The following is a 21,318-nucleotide window of genomic DNA, read 5'->3' on the forward strand; positions in this document are numbered from 1 at the left end:
GGGATCGAATCCCACGTCGGGCTCCCTGTGCATGGAGTCTGCTTCTCCCTCTGCCTGTGTCTCTGCCTCTCTCTCTCTCTCTCTCTCTCTCTCTCTGTGTGTGACTATCATAAATAAATAAAAATTAAAAAAAAATTAAAGTAGAGGCAGATGCTATTTAGTTAAATAGGTAGACATATAATAATAGAAATGAACATGGGAGGGAATCCTGGTTGTCACCTAGCTCAGATAAATAAATGGAAGCTCAGGAATGTTTACTTTCTAAACATTCTCAAGGCTGTTGATAGACTGTACTCATCTTACTACATCATGCTGGGGTGTTGAGCAAAGATTTTCCCTGGAGGAATGGAAAAAAAAATATATGGGGCTACTAAACCCTTCTTACTCATAGGATTGGTATGAGTGTTAATGAGTTTCTATATGTGAAGCTGTGAGAACACTCAGAATCTTCCTTCTTATTATTTATTTATTACTGTATAACAAATCCCAACACTTAGCTTAAAACAAGAATCATTTGTTTTCTTTCACAGTTTCTGAGGGCCTGGAATTCCAGAGCAGCTTAGCTGGGTGATTTTGGCTTAAGATTTCTCCTGAAGTTGTAGTCAGATGCCTGCTGGAGCTGTGGTCATCTGAAGTCTGATTCAGGCTGGAGGACCCCCTGGCACTCACACGGCTGTTGGCAGAAGCCCTCAGTGTACTTCCACATGGGCCTTTCCACAGGACTGTTTGAGTGGCCTTGTGACATGGCTGTGGGCTTCCCCTAGAAAGAGAGGTCAAGAGACCAAGGTGGAACTGTGATGCCTTTCATAGCTTGGCTTTGGAAGTCACACACTGCCACTTCTCCTTTATCCTATTCATATTCATCATGGGAGGTGACCCACAGTGGCACCATCTTGGAGGCTGGATACCACACCCTGCAAGGAAGCATTGGGTATGGATACTTAAAGACAGAATATTTTAAAATTAGGCAGTCCATATAGACATTCAGCATTGTTTTTCTCAAAGGAGCATTTTGTTCCCATGATTGCATTGCTAAAACTCACATAACAGGTGTTTTGGTTTGGGTTCTCTTGGAAGCAGAATATGAGATAAGGACTTGAGTATAGGGGATCCCTGGGTGGCTCAGCGGTTTAGCGCTTGCCTTTGGCCTGGGTGCGATCCTGGAGACCCGGGATCAAGTCCCACATCAGGCTCCCTGCATGGAGCCTGCTTCTCCCTCTGCCTGTGTCTCTGCCCCCCCCCCCACCTCTCTCTCTGTCTCTCATGAATAAATAAATCTAAAAAAAAAAAAAAAGGACTTGAGTATAGGGAGTTCATTTGAGAGGTGATCCCAGGAATCAGGAGGGAGGGAGTGAGAATGGTAGGGCAGGGAAGAAGGGAAAGCCTAAGGGTATACTGTGTGTGTGGGGGGTGCTGCTATGACCACTATGGACTTCATTTCTCTGGGACCTGCCAAGGATACAGAAGGAAGGAAGGCTGAGACATTTAAGCACTAGCTCCCAGCTCCCAGCTCCCAAAGACTGAGCATTTTCACCTGGGAGGAAAGCATTCCCTACATATCGGATCTGAATTTGCCTCCAGCCCAGGGGCCTCTGGGGGGTGGGGGGGCGGGGCAGGGAAGGCTCTGAGAGACAGTAGAACCTTGACTCTTGCTGGAGGCAGGATGCTGTCAGCACAAGGTGAATGTGTGCTCCTACAGGTGGGCTGAACGAGGTGATGTAAACACTGGAGGCGTTTACTACATCAGGGTTGCAGGAGTGGGGCGCTAGGCGGATGTGTTGTGTTAGTTCAGCTCTGCCAAGAAGCAGATGTCGAGGCAGAATTAGAAGTGCAAGAAATTTAGGGAACATGCCTTAAGAAAAATGAGGAGGGAGCTGAAAGAGGCTGAGAGAGCTGTCAGAGATGTAAAACTGACCCGGGGAGGAGAAAGCAAAGTTAGAGTCTTAGATTGTGGTGTAGTTCTAAGAAAGGTTTGGCTGGGCTGATGTGGACGCCTCAAGCCCAAACTTCCCAGTGAATAAGTCCTGGCTTTCCCACGAATGGGGCTGCCCTCGTGTCCAGTGTATGTGGAGCATGGCCTCAGTGCAGATGCAGTGGGGGTTCACCTCCACTCAGGCAGTTCTGTTCCTTGCCACCCTAGATCTGGGAGGCATGCCCTGGTGGCAGCCACGGTTATTTTTATTTTACTTTTTATAATAAATTTATTTTTTATTGGTGTTCAATTTACCAACATACAGAATAACACCCAGTGCTCATCCCGTCAAGTGCCTGTCACCCATTCACCCCCAACCCCCGCCCTCCTCTCCTTCCACCACCCCTAGTTCGTTTCCCAGAGTTAGGAGTCTTTATGTTCTGTCTCCCTCCACGGTTATTTTTGTGCACGGACAGCACAGGTAATTCACAGTAAGTCTTGGATTGGGTGAACCATAGGTCATTCACCCCAAGATACCAAGATTTCCTTCCTCCTGTCTGCCACGTTGTCTGAAGTTCCACCATAAGAGAGTAATCCCTTTGTTTTATTGTCCTGTCTCCCAGGTCAATGCTGGGAAAAATAGCATTTGAGCCACACTAACACTTCCTTTAGAACAAATTATCCAAATTATTTTACTCAGTGATAGAAGGGATCTGGGACAACATGAGGGCATGCGGAATTTGGGTGAATAGCATTTAACGAAAAAGGCACGAATGCGAAGGACTGGGGGCTGCACTGGGGCCACGTCCCTGTTGTGCCAATGGCTCGCCACTGCTAGAAATGGAACAAAACCAATATTCAGACTCTCTGTAGTGAAAAAATAAGTCAGGTGTGCTTGAGATGAGTGTCACTGCCATTTGTCCAGTGCCCTCTTCCCCTGCTTTCTGAGTATTTTGAAGGAGGGCATTTTTCTGGATGGTTTGAGAAATCAAGTGAATGTTCAGGTGGTTGGAATATTGGAGTTTGGAAGCAAGAAAGGAAGACACCCTAAACATTTTCAGAAGTTGATCCAGGAGTCACCTCGATAGAATTCCTAGAGCTCAAAACTGTGTTTCTTCCCCTCCGACCCTCCATCCATGTTCCTTTTGCTAAGGGTTTCACTTGGCATTTGTAGGAGCTCTTATGCTTGTATGTTTCTGAGATTTTAGGCTTTGCAATTTTGTAAAGACTGTTGAAGGAATTCTGTGACTTTGAAGACCCTTTCCTCTATCCTTCCACTGGACTTTCAAAACCCTTTATGGGTCCATCTGAAGACGATTAGCATGGGGTCCCTCAGAAGATGGTTAGCATAGGCTCCCTTAGAGTATTCTATTTAAGTCAAGCCATCAGATTTCTTAAGTATCTCTATGATCTGCTTAGGGCATAGAAATAGAAAAGATAAAAGCTTAGTCTTTGCCTTTCAGGCTTTTGGTGGAGCCATGAGAATGATGGCTTCATGGGAATAATGAGCAGACATAACAAGGGAGTCTGCTTCTCCTGGTGGTGCTGACCAGCGGGGCCACTCAGGCCAAGCGGGTTGCAGGGAGGGTGGGATGAGTTTGCCTGCATGAGGGGAAAGGGAAAAGATTCCCCAAGAGGTGAAGTCCAGGGTGAGCTGGATCAAGTGCAGTGTGAGGGTTGGGTAAGGGAAAGGCTATTCTTGTAGCAAAGAGAGCTCAAGCCATGGGCAGGGTGAAGTCACACCTTGTTTATAGCATTTGAAGGAAGCTCCCCATACTCCAGGTGGATGGGGAGTGCTGGGGGAAGGGTTTGGAAATGCAAGATTAAACCCGAGTATGAAGAGTCAGGATTAAGTGGAGAGGCTTCTGTAACCCCTAGGGAAAGGTTTTGAAGAGCATGCATGACCTGCTTCAGAGGATGGTCTACAGTGGTGTGGGGCTGGGTGGGAATCCTAGCCCACCATCTGGTCTGTCTAGTCTGCTTTCCTAGAAGGAAACATCTACACAGAGCTGACCATTTCTCACTTAGCTTTGTGTGCCAGCCAGTGCTCAGCTTAGACACTCAGTAAATACACATCGAATACGTGTTTATACACACAACCATATGTGTCCACCACCAATTTATTATTTCCCCCTTTTTCTTTCTTGGAGTGTTTTTTTTTTTTTTTTTTAAGTAGGAAATTAGGAATAGATTCAGGTACTAGGAGGAAGTACTGTGATCTCACACTTAACTGACTTACTGTGGGCCGGCATGAGTTGTGGATGGCATGCCTCAGATTCTTTGCACATTGATTTATTCAATGTAAGATGAAAGCATTTCCATCTGTCTGTTGACCATCTGTATGTCTTCTTTGAGAAATGCCTACTCATGTCTTCTGCCCATTTTTAATTGGATTATTTGTTTTTTGGGTGTTGTATCAGTTCTTTTTGTATTTTGGATACTAACCCTTCATAGAGTATGTCGTTTGCAAATATCTTCTCCCATTCAGTAGGTTGCCTTTTAGTTTTGTTGACTGTTTCCCTCACTGTGCAGAAGTTTTGTATTTTTTTTTATTTTATTTTATTTTTTTTAGAAGTTTTGTATTTTGATGTGGTTCCAATAGTTTATTTTTGCTTTCACTTTTCTTATCTCAGGAGACATATCTAGAAAAATTTCTATGGCCAAGCCAATGTCCAAGAAGTTATTGCCTGTGTCTTGTATTTTTTTATAGATTCAGGTCTCACATTTAGGTCTTTAATCCATTTTGAATTTATTTTTGTGTATGGTGTAAGAAAGTGGTCCACTTTCATTCTTTTGCATGTAACTGTCCAGTTTTCCCAACACCATTTGTTGAAGAGACTTCCCTGTTGGATATTCTATCCTACTTTGTCAAAAATTAATTGACCATGTAATTGGGTTTATTTCTGGGTTTTCTGTTTGTTCTATTGATCTATATGTCTTTTTTTTTTTTTTGTATCAGTACCATACTGTTTTGATTACTACAACTTTGTAACATAACTTGAGGTCTGCAATTGGGATGCTTCCAGCTTTGCTTTTCTTTTTCAAGATGCTTTGGCTATTTGGGGTCTTTTGTGGTTTAGGATTTTAGGATTGATTGATCTGCTTCTGTGAAAAATGCTGTTGGTATTTTGATTGAGATTGCATTAAATGTGTGAATGGCTTTGGGTATTTTAGACATTTTAACAATATTTGTTCTTCCTGTCCATGAGCATGGAAAGTCTTTGCATTTTTTTTTGTGTGTGTGTCGTCTTCAGTTTCTTTCATCAATGTTTACAGAGTGCAAGTCGTTCACCTGTTTGGTTAAATTTGTTCCTAGGTACCTGATTATTTTTGGTGCAGTTGTAAATGGGATTATTAATTTCTCTTTATGCTGCCTCACTATTAATATATAGAAATGCAACAGATTTCTGTACATTGATTTTATATCCTGCAATCCTACTGAATTCATTTATCAGTTTGGACAGTATTTTGGTGGAGTCTTTAGGGTTCTTATATGTAAGTTCATATCATCTGCAAATAGTGAAAGGTTTTCTTCTTCCGTACCAATTTGGATGCCTTTTAATTCCTTTTTCTTGTCTGATTACTGTTGCATGGACTTTTAGTACTATGTTGAATAAAATTGGTGAGCACGGACATCCTTGTCTTGTTTCTGACCTTAGGGGAAAAGCTCTCAGGTTTTACGCATTGATGATGATGTATGCTCTGGGTTTTTCATATAAGGTCTTTATTATGCTGAGATATGTTCCCTCTAGATCTACTTTGCAGAGGGTTTTTATCATGAATGGTTGTTGTACTTTGTCAAATGCTTTTTCTGCATCTATTTAAATAAGCATATGGTTTTTATCCTTTCTCTTACTAATGTGACATATAACATTGATGTGCAAATATTGAACCACTCTTGCATCCCAGGAATAAATTCTACTTGATCATGGTGAATGATTTTGGTAATGTATTGTTGGATTTAATTTACTGGTATTTTGTTGAGGATTTTTTCATCTGTGTTCATCAGAGATCTCAGCCTGTAGTTCTCTTTTTTAGTGGTTTCTTTATCTGGTTTTTGTATCAAGGTGATATTGTACATATAGGATAGTTTTTCTTCCTCTTCTGTTTTTGGAATAGTTTGAGAAGAATAGATATTAACTCTTCTTTATTTTTTTAAAGACTTTATTTGTTTGAGAGAGTGAGCGAGAGAGAAAGAGAAGAGTGGGGAGAGGGAGAATTAGACTCCCTGCTCAGCAGGGAGCCCAGTGTGGGGCTCAATCCCAGGACCCTGGGATCAGACCTGAACACTTAACTAACTGGGCCACCCAGATGCCCTTTAATTCTTCTTTAAACATTTGGTAGAATTTGCCTGTGAAGCTGTCTGGTCCTGGACTTTTGTTTGTTAGGAGTTTTTTGATTAGTGACTCAATTTCTTTGCTAGTAGTCAGTCTGTTCTAATTTTCTATTTCTTCCCACTTCAGTTTTGGTAGTTTATATGTTTCTAGGACTTTATGCATTTCTTCCAGGTTGTTTAATTTGTTGGCATATAATTGTTCATAATTTCTTATGATCCTATGTATTTCTTTTTCTTTCTTTTTTTTTAAGATTTTATTTATTCGTAGAGACACACGGAGAGAGAGAGGGAGGCAGAGACACAGGCAGAAGGAGAAGCAGGCTCCATGCAGAGAGCCTGACGTGGGACTCGATCCAGGGTCTCCAGGATCACGCCCTGGGCTAAACCGCTGCCCCACCAGGGCTGCCCTGATCCTATGTATTTCTGTGGTGTTGGTTGCTATTTCTTCTTTCTCACTTGTAATGTATTTATTTGAATCCTTTTCTTTTTCTCTTGATAAATCTGGCTGGAGGTTTATCAATTTTGTTGAGTTATTTCAAAGATTCGGCTCCTGGTTTTATCAATCTGTTCTATTCTTTTTTTTTTTTTAAAGATTTTATTTATTTATTCATGATAGTCACAGAGAGAGAGAGAGAGAGGCAGAGACACAGGCAGAGGGAGGAGCAGGCTCCATGCAGGGAGCCCGATGTAGGACTTGATCCCAGGACTCCAGGATCACGCCCTGGGCTGAAGGCAGGCGCTAAACCGCTGAGCCACCCAGGGATCTCCGAGAAGACATTTTTATTTGATTTTGTGGTTAAGAAACCTAAGCTGCTGATATTGCTTGAGATCACTTGGCTAGCGCTTGACAGAGTCTTTATATTCTGACTCCTATGTCAGAATATGCCTCCCAAAAATGGACTGACAAAATTTGCAGATTTACTGCATTTTTTAAACAGGGAAATCAATTGTGTTCTAATTACTAAGTACAGTTGACCTTTGGATAACATAGGGGCTAGGGGAGCTGATCCCTACATAGTTGAAAATTCCTGTTTAACTTTTGACTCCCTCAGAACTTAATAGCCTACTGTTGACTGGAAGCCTTCCTGATAACATAGTTAATTAACACCTATCTTTTATATTATGTATATTATATATTGTATTTTTACAATGAACTAGAGGAAAGAAAATGTTATGATGAAAATAAGGGGACACCTATGTGGCTCAGTTAATTAAGCACCCAACTCTTGACTTCAGGTCAAGTTATAATCTCAGGGTTGTGAGATCAAGCCCTGCGTTGGGCTCTGTGCTGGGCATGGAGCCTGCTTAAGATTGTCTCTCTCCCTCTCTCTTTGCTGCTCTTCCCACCTCTCCCTCTCTCCGTCTCAAAAAAAAAAAAAAAAAGAAAAAAAGTCATAGGGATGAGAAAATACTCTTAGAGTACTATACTGTATTTGTTGAAAAAATTTGATAAATGGGCCTGCATAGTTCAACTTTGTGTTGTTCAAGGGTCAACTATACTTGATTTAAGCAGAAATTGAAATAAAAAGTATAAAAGGAAAATATAATACTTTGAACACTAATAATGTGCTAGGCATTGGAGAGGACATCCATTATCTCCTTTAATCCTCTTAGCAACCCCAGCAAGTGGAGTATTATAGTTCTATATTTATAGATTAAAAAAAGGACTCTTAAAGGTTAAGAAAAAAAAATCAGAGGTCCACGGATAGTGAATATCAGAACTGTATTTGAACCCAAATGTGCTAGGTGCCAGAGCTAAGGACTTAACCACTCTTCCAACTTCAAGGAGGGTCCATCAGGATATTTTTTTCACGACACTCAAGGCAGATATAGATCATATTTACTGAGTATTTCCTCTGTGTAGACCTACTGCTATATGTTTTTCATGCAGTTTCTCAAGTGCTTCTTAAAACAAACCTGTGAAAGAAGGACATTTATTGCTCCTATTTTACAGACAGTATAGGAGAGGCACAGAATCTTGCTAGTAGATGGCAGAATTTGGATCTGAACCCAAATAATAATCTTACCAGAATCTGAGCACTTCTGGTGTATCTAATGTTTCAGCTCAGTCTTTTCTCATTCTACTTTGGTTGCAAGCTGAGATGTGTGATTGTTCAGAGTGCTTAGGGTTCTTGAGCATGTTAAGGGAGCAACTTTATGCCTTCTTGGACAAGCTGGTGATAAGCAAACTTTTTCCACAAGAAAATAGTTTAATAGGAGCTTTCTATAAGGACTTGGCGTGAAGAATCATTTGGAAATACCACATTTTTGAACTTGAGCAGTATATATACTTCAAAGATTTTACTGTAAGGCGGGGTTTTGCACAAGTTAGAAGTGTGTTTACTCCCATGAGTCTGAAAAGAGAGCAAGGTTAGGTTCAGTAGCTATTAATAACAGTTGACAAAAAGAAAAAAATAATTCTGAGACTGGTTGTCACAGTTTCTTAAATAGCGTACTGAGGTAATACTTGCTACTTGTTAATTTTGTATTAATTTCAGGCACACACAGTTAGATTAATAGTGTTTATTACACACTGTCTACACTGGTCCTTGTGACTTGTTCATACTGATGATTGATTTAAATCTGTTTTAAAGCAAATTGAGAACATATTCTAAGTATATGTTCCCAGAGCCACAGCTCTGGCATTTGGTTTATCTGTGGAATCTTTTCCCCCACTTGGCACATAAAACCTAGAGGGAAATGGCTTTGGAGAGTCCACTAAACATGGTAGCAAAGGACCCTGTTATTGGTAAGAAGCTTCCCTCCCTTCCACTAGGAGTTAATAAGTAAGATTTCAGGGCGGAGTCAGCCACAGGCTTGGTAAGAATAGAGTATTCATGTCATCCTCTCCAAATTCCAAGGAGATAAAACAAGTGGTGATTTCCCAGGAAAATTGAGGCCATGTTTTCAGTGCCCTCAGAATCCTCATAAGCACCACTCCTCTGCCGATTAAAAATGTTGGTCACGCCATCAGTGCTTTTCCTTGGGAGGGCCAGTTGGGGTGAGACCAGAAAGCTGCTTTTGATTGTAAACTTGGGGAACCTGTACCTCATCCATGGCTTGGTTAGAACTCTTCTCACCAGGAATTTACAGGAAAAACTTGAGGTTGCTTAGGAGAGAAATCTCTTTGAAGCTATCCATCCAGCAAAGACTTTCATACGTGTCTCTTCTTCATCATGACTTCTACTTTCTGTTAACATGGAAAACATGTATTCTTAACTTCTCTTCCCCCAAGGTGGATTGTAATTGTGAAACCAAAGTGGACATTTTGTGTTTCTAGTAGTTGGTGTCATTGTAAATAGTATTCCTTTATCAAGGGCATTTGGGTTGGTTTTCTTTTTGGGTTATTTGTCTTTGGCAGCACATTGCGGTGACTAAGAGTGTGAACTCTGCAGTCATATTGACAGTTTCAAGTTCCAACTGCAGCATTGACTTGCACATTTAAAAACAAATGTTTGGTAACTACCTCCTAAAGTTCTCATAATGATTAATAAAGATGCCCTTTGTAGACCATTTAGCACACCTCTTGGCACATAGTAAGCACTAAGTAAATGTTAGTTGCTGACATTATGAAACATGATATTATGATATTAGTATGAAATATATGTAATTACTATTACATATCTCAACAAATTTAGACTTACTTCTCCTGGCTAGATGCCTTGAAGTGGGATTTTGGGTCCAAGAGTGTATAGGTTACGATTTTAATACATGGTGCCTGATTACTATCTAAAAGTTTACTGTCATACTGTTACTAAATGGGAGTGGCCTTCTTCCCAACTCTCACCAGCCTGGGAGATTTTAGTTTTGGCTAACAGGATGTTTAGAAATGGTTTCTTTATCATTTTTGTTTGCTTTTTACTGACCTCTGAAGTGACCTAGCATCTGTACATAGCTTTTTGGCCATTTTCAGAGTTTCTTCTAAGTCTGAACAGGCTGTTCAGAGCTTTTGTCTGTGGGGTTTTACAAATATTGCTCTTTTGAATAAATATTGCTAATTTATAAAAACTTACCATGAATTAAGGATATTATATGTTGAAAATATTTCTCTCATTGTATTATTTGTATTCCTTTTCTTTTGTGATCTTTTGCTATATTGCCCTTTCCATTTTTCATATAGATCTATTTAACCATTTTTCCTTTATGTCTTCTGGGTATTCTCTTATTAAATCCTTTTGAATGCTATGTATGTGTCAGAATCATGTTCCTGTTTTCATTTCATTACAGCAGTAGCTTTCAATATTCTGGGAGCATCAAAATTACCTGTGAAACTTTTAAAAAATGTTTTTTGGGGGCTTGATCACAGAATTTCCAGAGGTGGGGCTTAGCCACATGTCCATGAAAAAGGAGAGTCTCATTTTGAAAAATGAGTGCTGCTTAAAAGTAGGTTTTTAAGTTGGCAAAACACCTGATGTAGTTGTTGAAACTGGAATGTTTGTGTCTACCTCAAACTGATATGTTGAAATCCTAACCCCTACTGTGATGGTTTTAGGAGATTGAACCTTGGGGAGGTGATGATGTTGTGAAGGTGGAGTCTTCCTGAATGAGATTAGCGCCCTTATGAAAGAGACCCCAGAGAGTTCCCTCCCCCCACCCCCTATGTGGGGACACAGGGGGAAGATGGCTGTTGGTGCATCAGGAAAAGGGCTTTTGCCAGAATCTTACCATGGCTGGTTGTACCCTTATCTTGGCCTCCAGAGCTGTGAGGAGACAAATTTCTGTTGTTTATAGCCCTCCCAGTCTATGATATTCTGTTGCCGCAGCCCAGATGGATAAGACATTGGGTGACAGGCACATGAGGGCTCATTATACTCTTCTCTTTACTTTTGAATATGTTTGAAATTTTTCATAAGTAGTAGCTTCAAAAGAAGAAGTGGTAGCATGCAAAGCCCATCAAGATTGCTGCACTAATCAGAGTTGGCTAAGTAGCAGAGATGTTATGTGTCAAATTGACGTGGAAGGTCAACTAGGAAGGGACATGGCCTTATCCTAGTAATGTTGAGCAATAAGGTAGGCTGCCTAAAGTGGGAGCTGAGCCAGAGATTGAACAACTTGCCAGAGCTGTGCTATATCCTTGGACCCTAAGCAATAGGGCTGCTCTTCTTTCAGATTGTTTCATGGCTTCTCAGTTCTGTAGAACCCCGTGGAGAGGCAGGAGCAGATATTTCTTAGGAGGCCAGTAGACAATGGAAGTCAGTCTATATGTCTCTCTGGAAGGACACCAGCAGGTGGTGGTAGTGGTAGGATCTTTGGTGATCAGTAAATTGGAAGCGTTCCCACTTCCTATTGCACTGTCGTACTTGCACCCCCTGCCATTAAAAAATCCTTTGTCAATCACCATCTTAAACTCACCCTAAACCTTCCAGTTTTATCACTCTTTTTTACCCCCAGCACAATATCTTTTTTCTAGTCCTATTAAATATTTTGCCTTGACTGATTTGCTTACAATAACACAATAAACACGAAACAGTCAAGCTGGGATGCCTCACTCAGACTTTGCCAATCTCTAGTCCTTATCTCTCAAAATACTGCTCAAAATGCAGCTCAGGGGAAACCCAGGGCAATCTGGTCCTGATCTCAGGACAAAGATAACTAGGGACTTAGAGAAAACCATCAGCACAAGAGGCCAGCAAATAGCACAGCCTACCCTACCCCTACAGTAAATGGAGATAAGACTGGGAGGTAGGGTTTATTAAGGTCTCTTTAGAACCCATTGAGGAGGGTGCCTGGATGGCTCAGTCAGTAGAGCATGTGACTCTAAACAACAACAATAAACAAATGCAAAGCTGTGGAGATATTTAAGAGGACTTTATATGTGTACACTGAAAACATGTTGCTGTTGAAAACCAGAATTCCTGAAAGTGAAATCTTGAAAATATGATTACCAGAATTAGCTGAAATTTCATGGATGTCTAAAAAATAGAAGCAGCCAAGGACTGAATTAGTAATCTGGATGATAAAATTGAAAAAAAAAAAAACCTTTCAAAACTTAGCTATGTGATATAAAAAGAGATGAGAAAGAAGAGAAGGAGGCTGAGAAAAGATCTAAGTAGTGTACCCTCTATGTGCTCTCAGAAAGATGGAAGGAACACAGGGAGAGGGCATAACTTTTTTTCAAAATAGAGAAAATGATTCGGGTCTTCAGATTGAAAGGGTCTATCTGGATACATACTGGTGAAATTTCTGCCCTGCAAGTTCCTTTCTACTCTCCTTTCTATCTATATATCCTTAAACCGCTGAGCAAATATAAGCTTGCCTGTGAAGGAACTCAAGTTAAACTGGATCAGACTCCCATCAGCAACACTGGATATTGAAAGACAATGGAGCGGGGAGTTACACCTTCTGAGGGAAATTATTTGAACATCAAAATGTATCCCAGCGAGACTAAGCATAAAAATATTTTCAGACACAGGCAAGGGCTTAGACAAATTGTCTTCTAAGTACTTTTTCTAGAAGAGTTACTTTACAACTGTACAAGAGTCAAGCAGAAACAGAACCCCAGAAAGAGGAAAATGTGGGATCCAAGAAACCAGTCTAGGATAGCCCACGACGATGACAGTTCCTCCACATGCCTAGATAGTGGTGAGTCCAAATTAGAACAGGAAGTCAGAAGACTCCATGGAAACAGTCTTCAGGAAGAAAGTGGGTAACACTACACAGATCTTGTGATTAGGATCTAGAAGCATCACGTTGATAGCTTACTATCAATGACACAGTGGCACAAGTCTACTTTTCAACAAGAGAAAGAATGGCCGCTGGATCATTTGGGAAATAGAGTAAAACACTCTATAGGAAAGTCATGGTCTAAATATGAAGCAAATTAGATTTTGAGCAACTGGTGTTAAAAGACAGTGATGGACTCTCAGAATTAAATTCATTTGATTTTTTTAAAGATTTTATTTATTTATTCATGAGAGAGGGAGAGAGGCAGAGACACAGGCAGAGGGAGAAGCAGGTTTCATGCAGGGAGCCTGACGTGGGACTCAATCCCAGTTCTCCAGGATCACCCCCTGGGCTGAAGGCGTAGGTAAACCGCTGAGCCACCCGGGCTGCCCAATGCGTTTGAATTTGTAATGAGTAATGGGTATACACATTTCCCTGTTGTCAAGTGTGAGATTTTTTATTCTTGAAACTGGATTGCCGTTTTTATAGCATACTATTTTTTATAGATCAGATTTTTCCCAATCATTCTTTTGAAGAATCCTCCAGGGAGTAAACTTAGATATAAAGTTTTGTTCTCATTTTCTCTTTCGGTTTCCCTGTCCCCCCCGCCCCCCCAAAATATATATGATTTTGTTGTTTTTAGCATAGCAAATGTGACTTTGGATTTTGACCAGATAGTCATCTAAACCTGAATATTTAGAAACAAACTTGTGGCCATTAAGAAGTATAAGCTTTAAATAATATGCATAAACACTAGTGTCGAAATCTCATGTTTTTGTAATTTATTTGAAGAGTTCCTTAGTAACTAATAGCTTGTTTAAAAAAAAATTCAGCTCCTTTAGTTTCACTTCAGCTCCCCCCGCCCCCACTAACTCCAAATAAAATTAAATGGAATTATTTCTAAAGAAATACTTATAATAGTTATCTCTGTATTGTGAGATTGGAATGATTTGAATATATATAGAATTTTCCTAACTTTTCTACCAAGAATATGTATTGCTGTTAATATGAGAACATCCCATAAAATTTAACAAGAATAATTATTTCTACTGAAACTACCTTGGCAGACTTTTTCTGCTAAGGAAGACCTTATTACTGTCCTACTTTCCACTAATCATTACTATCACTCTCACAAACTCATTTTTTAAAAAGATTTTATTTATTCATGAGAGACAGAGAGAGGCAGAGACATAGGCAGAGGGAGAAGCAGGCTCCTTGCAGGGAGCCCAATGCGGGACTTGATCCCCAGACCCAGGACCATACCCTCAGCCGAAGGCAGATGCTCAACCAACTGAGCCACCCAGGAGTCCCTTGCAAACTTATTTTTTAAAGAAGCTAACCTTTTCACTGGTGGCAGGTAGAGCTTTGTATATTATTGATTGCTCCTGCCTATAATGTTTTTGGTTTCTCAAGGATTAGGCCTGGGTGTCTACACCATTCCTATTCTCCTGATAGGCTCAGCACAGCCTCAGTCTGCTCCCACCCGGTCTTGGAACGTGTCCTGGGTAGAGGCAGAGCTGCTTGGCTTGCACCCCATACTTTGTCCCAGAGCCCCTTGTGGGGTGAAAGAGAAGGGGAGACAGCAGGCTCAGGCTCATGCAAGCATGGTAATAGAATCCACAGGGCAGTCCCTTCAAGTTCTCCATGCCAGAATCATTAGGCTTTCAAAATTGCGTAGAGTATAAATTAGAAGGCCAAATGCTTACGTATATGTTGAATCTGTACAATAAACAAATAATCAAATGGCAGGAACAGACTAAACTCAGAGCCTCTTCCCATGAGTAGTATTTGTGGGGACAAAGCATTTTTTGGAGAAGTGGAACAGCTTCCATGGTTGTAGAGATTTAGAGAATGGTCATGAGGAAGTGAGAGGACAGTGAACTCAGGAAACTCTCAAATACTGGTGTTCTCATGGAAAACAGAAGGTGCACAAAACTTGTTTCCTCCTCTTAAGCCATGCACCCTGCCACACTTTTCTGCAGACAAGGAGAACCTCCAGAAGAGAGAGAGTTGGAAGAAGGAAAGGAGGAAAGGGAGATAGGGCATGGGCCCCTGAGATGAGGATGAAACTGAGGCAGGATTTCAAACTGGACAGTGACTCATACAGGGTGGAGCAGGTCAGGGTTAACAATTTACTGCTTGAAGGGCTGAGAAACTTCAAAATGATTCAGTATTAAATTAGGCTATTTGTGAATCCCCCCTTTCCTTGCTCAAACCCCTGGGGATTGGTTTGGACAGAGGATAAAGATAGGATCCAAGGCCCTTTTATGTTTATTTCTCCTTCCTCTTGCTCATGACTTTGAACAGGCACATCTATCACTAGGACACTCCAGTTCATTACTAAGCAGTATGAAGCAGGTCACAGAAGGAAAGTAAAGGAGAGGAGTCAAGAAGTAGAAAACCAATGACTTAAACACATGGCTCCCTGTGTTGGCTTGGCCGGCATGTATACTAGAATTGGAACAATGCAGAGAAGATTAGCATGTCCCCTGTCCAAGGATGACAAACAAACTCATGAAGCATCCCATATTTTTTTCAAGGATGATCCAAAAGTTCTGGAGGTGGATACTGGTGGATGGTTGTACAACAATGTGAATGCACTTAATGTTACTAAACTGTCTATACACTTAAAAATAGCTGGATGGTAAATTTTTATCTTATATTTTACTACAATTTATAAAAACAACAAACATGGCCCTAAGGGATGGGTAAAGATGTCATAAAGAAAATAACAAGTGAAAGTCATGCAATTAACAAAATAAATTATAGCCAAAAAATCTAAAAAGACAAATGCAAGACCTCAGTCATTGTGCAAACCACGGTATCAGCATAGAGTAGTGGAAAGAACCAACATGGCTATCACCTGGCTCAAAGTCTCACTCTGCCACTTACTGGCTGTGTGATCTTGGACAAAACACCTAATGTCCTTAAGCCTGTTTCTTACTTGAAATAGTGAAATGACATTGGACTCATAGACCTTTTGGGAGAATTATGATATTATAGGTAAGATATTTAGCATAGTAAGTGGCTCCTACCAGGCATTCACTAACTGTGTTTCCTTTCCCTTTCTGCATGTGGAAAGAAGGTTGCAAACACAATGTGTTATGGGATACAGAACCTAACTTGAAAGATGGTGAGGATAAAATTTTTAAGAAACAAAAATATGTGGAGATAGTATTTGAGCAGTAATTCCTGAGAGAGGCAGACCAGGTGTAGAGAGGACCCTTTAAATTGCTGAAAAAGACTTAAGACTTGTTATTAGAGTACTGGCCTAGCTGTTGTGACTAAGTAAACACCCCCTACCCCCACCCCAACACAGTGACTGAAATAAAATGGAAGCTTATTTTTTTCCATATAATGCTCCAGAGATAAGCTACTTAAGACTGGCAACGCAGATTTGTCATTCTTAACACACAAAATTTCCATCATTGGATCCAAAGTGGTTGCTTTAGATCCTGACATCATTTGGTAGTGGGAAGGGGTGGGCAGGGGGAGGGCCAGTGGTGGCATCTACCTTTCTTTCAAGGGCATGACTTAGAAATGGCACATCTCACTTTTCCACCTATGCACATTGACCAGATCCTTGTTGTAAAGGAGGCCAGAGGAAGTAAACTCCAGCAGGAGTCCTGATATTAAAGAAGATAAGTTTGGATGTCCTTGTATACTTAGCCATGTCATCCACATAACTCACATTGTATTTTCTCTAGCAACCACAGGCTTTCAAAATTAACAAAGCTAACACATCCCCCCAAAATGTGCATAATTTCTTGCTTGTTAATATATTCAGTAAATATTTATAGACTACTTCTATGTGCTAGGTACTATTCAAAACATCACAAATACAGAAGACTGCAAAACAAATGAAGTTCCTGATTTCATTAAGCTAAATCTGGGGATGCCTGGCTGGCTCAGTTGGTAGAGCATGTGACTCTTAATCTCAGAGTCATGAGTTCAAGCTCTGATTTGGGTGTGGAGCCTATTTAAAGTGAAAAACAAGATAAATGTCATTAAACTAAATTCAATAGAGGGAGAAATTAAAAATTGGAAAAAATATTAGATAACCAATAAATGCAAAGATGAAAATTAAGGTGATGTGGGAACAAACAACTCAAGTTTATTTAGATAGAGTGGTTAGGGATGCCCTTGCTGGAGAAATGATGTATAAACTGAATCATTTGAAAAGAGGAAACAGATCATGCCAGGAATAGGGTGCTGCAGGTACAAAGGTCCTGATGGGGGAAAGATCTGGGAGGGTTTGTGGTTATAGAAGGACCAGTGTGGATTTTGCAGGAGAGGGAAAGAGGATATAAGATCAGAAAGGAAGGTGGGAACAGTTTGTTCTTTGTCATTTCCTAGCACTGAGGACAGCGTGCACAGGATAGGTACCCTGTGAGTGCTTGATAAATGAGTAAGCTAGAAGATAAAGATCTGAGGCTGTTGGCAGCTAGCCTCTAATTCATAGCTGTTCTCTGCTCTACTTAAGCAAAGACTAGGATTGCTTATCCTACACACATCTCTCAGATCCTGTTTCTCAGAATCTCAGACTCTTTATCCTTGGAGTTGCTCCTGGTGTCTTTGGTAGCCTGATGTCCACTTATTAAAAACAGAGTCAAGGAATTTGGGAAGGAGGCAGGTATCTGAATACAATGATTATGTTTCCTTTTTGGCTTTCTCTACTCTTTGCTAAATGGCTATAGTTCTCTTAATTTTTCTCTATGTGGTTTTCCAGATCTGGAACCAACCTAATAACCCGATACTTACAAGTGTCAAATTGGAGACACAATATAATTAATGGAATGCCAAGATGGGGTGGTAGTTAAGGCTGTAACCTTTGGAGCTGGGCTTCCTGGGTTTAATTCCAATTTGGCCTATTATTGTCTGGGTCACCCTGAGTAAACTACTAACTCACTCTGGTCATTTGTTAATTTATCTGTTACATGGGGGTTAATAGTGATTTCTGACCATTCTTGTGAATTGAAAGAATTAATAGTTAAATTACCCCAGTGATCTATAAATTCAATGTAATCCCTCTCAAAATTAGCAATACTATTCTTCACAGAACAAATACTCCTAAAAATTGTGTATAACCACAAAAGATCCTAAAGAGCCAAAGCGACCTTGAGAAAGAATTAAAAACCTGGGGGCAGCCCAGGTGGCTTAGCAGTTTAGTGCTGCCTTCAGCCCAGGGCTTGATCCTGGAGACCTGGGATCGAGTCCCACATCGGGCTCCCTGCATGGAGCCTGTTTCTCCCTCTGCCTGTGTCTCTGCCTCTCTCTCTCTCTCTCTCTCTCTCTCTGTGTGTGTCTCTCATGAATAAATAAACAAAAATCTTAAAAAAAAAAACCTGGAGGTAGCAAAATCCCAGATTTCAAACTATAGGAGAAAGCTATAGTAATAAAAAAAGTATGCCAGTAATACAAAAACAGACATATAAGATCAATGGAACAGAGAGTCCAGAATTAAACTCATGCTTATATGGCCAGTTAATCTATAAGAAAGGAAACAAGAATATACAATGAGGGAAAAGATAGTATCTTCCCATTTATTTTTGTCTTCTTCAATTTCTTGAATTAGTGTCATAATTTTTATCCTACTGGTGTGTCACCTCCTTGGTTAAACTTATTCTTAGGTATATTATTATTTTTGGTGCATTGTAAATGGGATTATTTTCTTAATTTCTCTTTCTGCAACTTTGCTGTAAGTGTATAGAAACAATAGATTTCTGTACACTAATTTCATTTCTTGCAACCTTGTGGAATGCATTTATTCTAATAATTATTTTGGAGAATCTTTAGGGTTTTCCATGTAAAATATGTTACCTGATAATAGTGGCAGTTTACTTTTTCCTTATTTTGGATGCCTTTTGTTTCTTATTTGATTGCTGTGGCTAAGACTTATACAGTACTATGTCGAATAAAAGTGGCAAGAATGGACATCTTGTTTTGTTCCTGATCTTAGAGAAAAAGCTTTCAGCCTTTTACCATTGAGTATAATTAATGTTAGTCATGGGCTTATCATAGATGGTCTTTATTATGTTGAGATAACATTTTTTTTTTAACACTCTGTTGAGTTTTTACCATGGATATTGAATTTTGTCAAATGCATTTTCTGCATTTATTGAGATGATTATAATTTTTATCCTTCATTTTGTTAATGTAGTGTATCATGTTGATTCGATATGATGATATGTGGATTGTTCAGATTGAACCATCCTTGCCTCCCTGGAATAAATCACACTTGATCATAGTGAATGATCCTTTTAATGTATTTGGTAATGGATTTGGTTCTGATATTTTGTTGGAGATTTTTGCATCTATGCTCATCAGGGATATTGACCTCTAATTTTTTTTTTGTAGTGTCTTTAGTTTTGGTAATATTGGTAATATTGACCTTGTGAAATGTATTTGGAAGCTTTCCTTTCTCTTCTATTTTTTTGTAATAGTTTGAGAAAGATAGATATTAACTCTTATTTAAATATTAGATATCTCTCACCAGTGAAGCCATCTGGTCCTGGACTTTGTGTATTGGGAGTTTTTAAATTAGTGATTCAATTTTGTTACTAGTTATTGGTCTATTCAGATTTTCTATTTCTTCCTGATTCTGTCTTAGAAGATTGTATATGTCTAATAATTTATCTGTGTCTTCTAGGTTGTCCAGTTGGTTGGTCTATAATTTTTCCTAGCCATCTCTTATAATGTTTTGTATTTCTGTGGTGTAGGTTGTAACTTCTCTTCAATTCCAATTTTGAGTTTTCTGTTTGTTTTTTTTTCTTTATGAGCCTGGCTAAGTGTTTATCATTGTTGTTTATTATTCAAAGAACCAGCTCTTAGCTTCATTGATCTTTTCTATTTTTTTGTTCTCTTCTTTTTTGTTCTCTTTTTATTAGTCTCTTTTTATTTAGTCTCTGTTTCATTTATGCCCTGATCTTTATTATTTATTATTTTCTTTCTTCTAACTTTGGACTTTGTCTTTCTTTTTCTAGTTCCTTTAGGTGTATGGTGAGATTGTTATTTCATATTTTTGTTTCTTGACGTAGGCTTGTATTGCAGTTAACTTTCTTCTTAAAACTGTTTTTGCTGCCTCCCAAAGGTTTTGAACTGTTGTATTTCCATTTTCATTTGTCTCCAGTTATTTTTTTCTTTTTGATGTATTCATTGATCTATTAGTTGCTTAGTAGTATGTTGTTTAGCTTCCATGAGTTTGCATGTATGTATGTATGTATTTACAGTATTACATGTAAATATGTATACATACAATACAGTATGTATGTATTACAGAAACTGATTTCTAGTTTCATACTGATGTAGACAGAAAGTACTTGATATGATTTTAGTCCTCTAAAAGTTTTTGAGAATTATTTTGTGGCCTAACATATGATCTGCCCTAGAGCATGTTCCATTTGCACTTGTAAATAATGTGTATTCTGTTTTTGGTTGAAGTGTTTTGTATATTGATGTTAAAACTATCTGGTCTATTGTGGTGTCAAAGCCACTCTTTCCTTGTTGATTTTCTTTCAGGATTATCTATCCATTGATACAGGTGAGGTGTTAAAGTCCCCAACTATTATTGTATTACTATCAGATTTTCCCTTTATGTCTGTTAGTATTTGCTTTATGTAATTAGATGCTCCAGTGTGGGGTGCATAAATATTTACAATTGTCAGATCTTTTTGTTAGATTGATCCCTTTATCATTACTGGCCTTCGTCTCTTGCTACAGTCTTTGTTTTAAGGTCTATTTTATCTATATAAATATTGCTACCTGGCTGTGTGTGTGCATCCATTTATATAGTATATGTTTTTCTATCCCTTCACTCTGAATCTGAAGATTCACTCTTCTCTCAAGTCTACTGAGCATCTTTATGACCATTACTTTGAATTCTTTATCAGGTTGATTGCTTATCTCTGTTCTGTTCTTTTTCTGAAGTTTTATCTGTTCTTTCATTTGGAGCATAACCCTTGGTCTCCTATTTCATTGGACTTTCTCTGTTTCTTTTACTGAATTATGCAAAAAATTTATGTCTCCCAGTCGTGAAGGAGTGGCCTTATGTAGGAACATCCCTTATATAGACTGCATGTGTCTGTCAGTGCTGGCTGACTGGCTGGAGCTGATGGTGCAGAACAGGAGTCCTGAGATACTACACGGGGGCCACCTCTTTGGGGTGGCTTGAGCTGGAATGGGCACAGGCCAGGTGTTCCCAAGGTGCTGTGCACTGGGGCTGCCCTGGTGGGAATGCTGGAGTGGAAGTCAACATAGTCCGAGGAGCTCCTGGGGCAGCTGGAGCAACCTAGTAGGGTGTCTGGAATGGGCAGAGGGGCTACCCTAATAGGATGCCTGGAATGGGCATAGAGCTTTTCATACAGGGGGGCACTCTGGTGGGATGGCTGGGGCTACAGCAAATGTGGAC

At 39.6% G+C, this 21,318-nt stretch overlaps 1 long non-coding RNA gene and 1 other non-coding gene across 9 annotated transcripts in view; both read left to right on the forward strand.

Annotated features, from left to right (window-relative positions):
- The window catches only part of LOC144292960 (uncharacterized), a 147,753-nt gene that overhangs the window by 84,377 nt on the left and 42,058 nt on the right, over positions 1–21,318 (forward strand). The window lies entirely within an intron of this gene.
- Positions 15,341–15,445, forward strand: LOC144293539 (U6 spliceosomal RNA). The gene has a single exon (XR_013360748.1). It is a non-coding gene; the product is annotated as a U6 spliceosomal RNA (small nuclear RNA).

Source organism: Canis aureus, chromosome 21 (genome assembly GCF_053574225.1).
Source record: "Canis aureus isolate CA01 chromosome 21, VMU_Caureus_v.1.0, whole genome shotgun sequence".
In the NCBI taxonomy this organism is placed as follows: domain Eukaryota; kingdom Metazoa; phylum Chordata; class Mammalia; order Carnivora; family Canidae; genus Canis; species Canis aureus.